General features: G+C 29.9%; 2 non-coding genes across 2 annotated transcripts; both read left to right on the forward strand.

Annotated features, from left to right (window-relative positions):
- Positions 1-212: 212 nt before the first annotated feature.
- Positions 213-319, forward strand: LOC148763571 (small nucleolar RNA R71). The gene has a single exon (XR_016025676.1). It is a non-coding gene; the product is annotated as a small nucleolar RNA R71 (small nucleolar RNA).
- Positions 320-3,324: 3,005 nt separating this feature from the next.
- LOC148763572 (small nucleolar RNA snoR8a) lies at positions 3,325-3,417 on the forward strand. The gene has a single exon (XR_016025631.1). It is a non-coding gene; the product is annotated as a small nucleolar RNA snoR8a (small nucleolar RNA).
- The last annotated feature ends 1,001 nt before the right edge of the window (positions 3,418-4,418 follow it).

Below are 4,418 nucleotides of genomic sequence, written 5' to 3' on the forward strand. Positions count from 1 at the left end.
GAAAAAGCATTTACATCATGAATTCTGGCCACTCTTCTATGCATTGATCTCTTTACTGGCCATTGGTAGCTATTTACAGACATCTCTACGAACAAATTGTATACCTCATCAATCGATTTAGCTATTAAGCTTTTTTTGCAGCGGCATCAATGGTGGTTTGGATTTGCCTATTTAAACCATTGTAAAAAGTTTGCACTTGAAGCCACTTTGGAAGACCATGATAAGGACAACATCAAAGTAATTCTTTGTTACTTTCCCAAGCTTTGTACAATAATTCAAAATCTTGCTGCATGAATGATGTGATATCATTCCTCATTTTCACTGTTTTAGTCAGAGGAAAGAACTTAGCAAGGAACTTCTAAGCAAGATCATCGCATGTAGTTATTGAGCCAGTTGGGAGGGCATTCAACCATGCTTTTAGCTTTATCCCTCAATGAGAAAGGAAAAAGTCTCAAACGAATTGCATCATCTGTGACACCATTATGTTTGAAAGTGTCACAAATCTCCAAGAAGTTTGGTATATGGCCATTCAGATCATCATTTGGAAGGCCCCCAAGCTGAATTAAGGTTTGAATCATGGTGATGATAGCTAGCTTGATCTCAAAATTGTTTGCTTAAGTAGCTAGCCTTCGAATGCTCGATGGAATTCTTTGTACCAAAAGAACAATATAATCTATTAAGCAACGATTTTCAACTACTACGTGTTCTTGGATTTGCTATTCACCTTGTTGATCAGCCATTGTATTTATTGGAGCAATACCTTGTTGATTCTCTTGTCGAAGTCTGTGAAATGTTTTCTCAATTTCTGGATCACACGAGATAATCTCCAAGTTGTTTGCTCTTCTCATATAACGACTAAACACACTTGCAAATCAAAGAAATAAAACTTAAATTAAGACTAATCTGTAAAATTTTAATATTAGCAAATAACAAAGAAAACAAAATGCCTAGTAACGGCGCCAAAAGCTTGTTGACGATTTCGCACAAACAAGTATACGTATCAAACAAGTAATATAGACAGTAAGTCCAAATTATCATTCCCACAAGGATTTATTCCTAAATCTTTACTAAGTACTAAAATTTATGACAAACTAATCTTATTTAAGTAACTTAAATTTTCAAAAGATTAATTAAAACAAAATTAAAATAAGCACTAAGTTAACTAACAAAAATTAAAATAGTAGGAAAGGCAATATACTAAAACCTAAGATTATTGGTTCATTTAACACTTCATCTAATACCAGCTTTTCTTATTATTTATCTTTTTTGGGTAATTTTACTAACTTAGAATCTAAAGCTATGAACAAGTCTTCGTCGAGATGCTTGTACAAATATCTAAGTTAATTAGTTCACTATATGTCTATAGAAATCAATTAAATTAATTTCATTAAGCTAGTGTCCTAATTTGGATACGTATGGCAATTGGCGTATGTCTACCCGAATCACAAATCAGATCACCTAAGTGATGTGAACATACACTATTCAAACCTTAGTCCAATCTAAAATCTCTCTATCGAGTCTCAATTAGATTCACAAATTAGTTAACTGTTGGCCAAACAATTAAAAGCATTAAGAACATAATTGAATAAGTAAAACGATACCACTCATGATTAATAGTAGAAAAACCAGTATTTAAATTACAAGTTGAAATCCACCATAATCTTAGATAGGTAAATTAGTACATAATATATAAATAAAACACTATCCAAAGAACTTTAGCCATGAATTCAAAACAAGAAAATAACACAAAAGGAGAGAAATAAACTAGCATCAAGTCTTAGTGAATCGCGGATCTCTCTAAATTGATCTCAAATTCTTGCTTGATTCTTAGCTTCAATTTTCTAGAGAAACTACTATATTCTTCCCTTTAAATACTCTAAGAAAACCCTTAAATATGATCAAGATGTCCTACTTTCCAATTTTTGGTCAGAATTTTTAATTTTGCAAATCAAGGTGGCGCTACGGCCATGATTTCTTGGCAGCATGGCATTGTGACAAGCTTCGATAGCGTCTCAACGCTCTTTTTCTAGCATCACAATGCCATGTTCTCGACCAGTTGTATGATGCACCCATCTAGCCCAACGCCACAGCCACAAGCTTCTAGTGCTGTGATGGTGGTCCCTTCAATGCCACGACCTTGATTGACTTAACGCTGCGACCTCAATTGCCATGTTGCCTTGCATGCAGTCTACATCTGTCCATCATATTTGAATGTGATTTTCACCATAATTGGATTCAAACTAGGCAAGATGGTAAACATGAAAAGTGTAGCCCATTCTTTTAGCTTTCTAATGAATTAAAAATCACATCAATTGGAGTACTACAACTCGAGTCATCTTTAAATTACTACAGCATGTGCAAGTGATACCTTCACCATACTTCACCTTGTGCATAACATATCCTGCACATAACCATGAGAGAATCGACAGTAACTCTTTTTAAAGTAAATTAAACTAAAATAAAATAAAAGTAAACTAAAACAAATTAATTTAACTATTTAACACGTAATCTTATTTAACTTAGAAAAACAACTAAATGGTAAAATCCGAACCTAAAACTCAAAGGTCTATCTACTAAAGTCCTCAAAATGTGTTGAAAATAACTCTATATAATAGAGTTATCAATGACATCAACACTGATGTAGCTCATTTTGATGACCTAGCACCTACATGAAGACATGGCATACCACATGGCACCGACTTGATGTCGTGGCAATGCCACGTGGTACTAATATGATGATGTGGCAATGATGATTTGGCACTGACCTGCTGGCGTGTTAGTGCTATGTGGTAAATCAAAAATTTTCAAAAAGAATTGTGCCATGTCACACGGACTAAATTGAACAAAAATATATAGTATAAGGACTAAATTGAACAAAATTGAGATGTTAAGGGAGTAAATTGAAAAAAATATTTAAAAAGATAAATATTTAAATGGATGATAGATATACTTATTAATAAGCCAAATATTTAAATGTAAAAAAGTTACGGTGTTAAAAAAATATATAAATAGTTTCTCACTTGATTATTTGATTCTAATATATGTACATTAATTTATTTTCTTTGCAAAAATTAAGTTTGAATTCTTCTTCTATAAGAAAAATTTTGAAAAAACATTCATATCTAAAGCCAAATTTAGATGAATAACTTGCATTATGTTGGAACAAAATAATATAAAAAAACTAAATATATTCCTTTTTTTCTATTTATAGTAGTATAAAAATTTGAAATTTATTTGACTTAGTTTTTAACTTGAGCTAAACTTAAATTAACAAAATAAATTGATTTAGTTTTTTCTTTTAAAAAAATTAAGAGGAGAGATATGTAGTTAACAATGATTATAAAAATAATTCTTTGTTCTAACTTGCTTAGTTTTGGACAGACAAACCTCTTCTTACACCTATAGAATCTAAGCTACTCCACCCCTTTAATTTTTTTTGTTTTTTATGTTTTTATTTTGTTAAATATTTCAAGTTATATTGTTTAGGTTGAACTTTCCTGGATTAAAGATTGCATTGATGACTAACAAAGTTAAATATAATTGTACATATTTTTAATATTTTATTTTGTATTTACAAAATTTTTGTAGATCCAAATTAATAATTTAAATTTAAATTTAGCAGAATTTAATTATGGTATTTGAACTTAAATAAAATTGTTTTATAAGAAACTTTGAGTAAATTCAAATAAAAGGTAAATTAGGTAAGGGTTGAATAATTCCAAAAGAATAGGTAATTATAAATTGTGAAAGTTGTAAATAAATCAACCTATTTTGCTAATTTGAGTTCAGTTTAAGTTAAAAACTAAGTCAAATAAATTTCAAATTTTTATGTTGTTATAAATAAACGAAAAAAATAAGTTATTAGTCTTTTTATATTATTTTGTTCCAACATAATGCTAGTTATTCATCTAAATTTAGCTTTAGGTATGAAATTTTTTTCAAAATTTTTTTAATAAGAAGAGAATTCAGACTTAATTTTTGCCGAATAGATAAATTAATGTACGTATTCTAGAATCATATAATCAAGTAAGAAAATCGTTATATATATTTTTAACAGCATAAATCTTTTACACTTAAATATTTAGCTCATTAATAAGTATATCTATCATCTACTTAAATATTTGAATTTTTCAAATATATTTTCTAATTTAGTCCTTAACATCTCAATTGTATTCACTTTAATCCCTATACTATATATTTTTGCTCAATTTAGTCCTTATGATGTGGTAGAAATTTTTTTGGAAAATTTTTTGATCTTCCAAGTGGCACCAACACGTCAACATGTAGTGCCATGTCATCACATTGGTGCCACGTGCCATACCACATCATCAAAATGTGCTACGTCAAGGCCATGTGAGCACTGATGTCATCCCCTTTAAAGGTAAAATTCGATGCCGTTAAGGAGAGAGAGACTAAAC

This window comes from Theobroma cacao, chromosome 3, assembly GCF_053813885.1.
Source record: "Theobroma cacao isolate CCN51 chromosome 3, ASM5381388v1, whole genome shotgun sequence".
Lineage (NCBI taxonomy): Eukaryota > Viridiplantae > Streptophyta > Magnoliopsida > Malvales > Malvaceae > Theobroma > Theobroma cacao.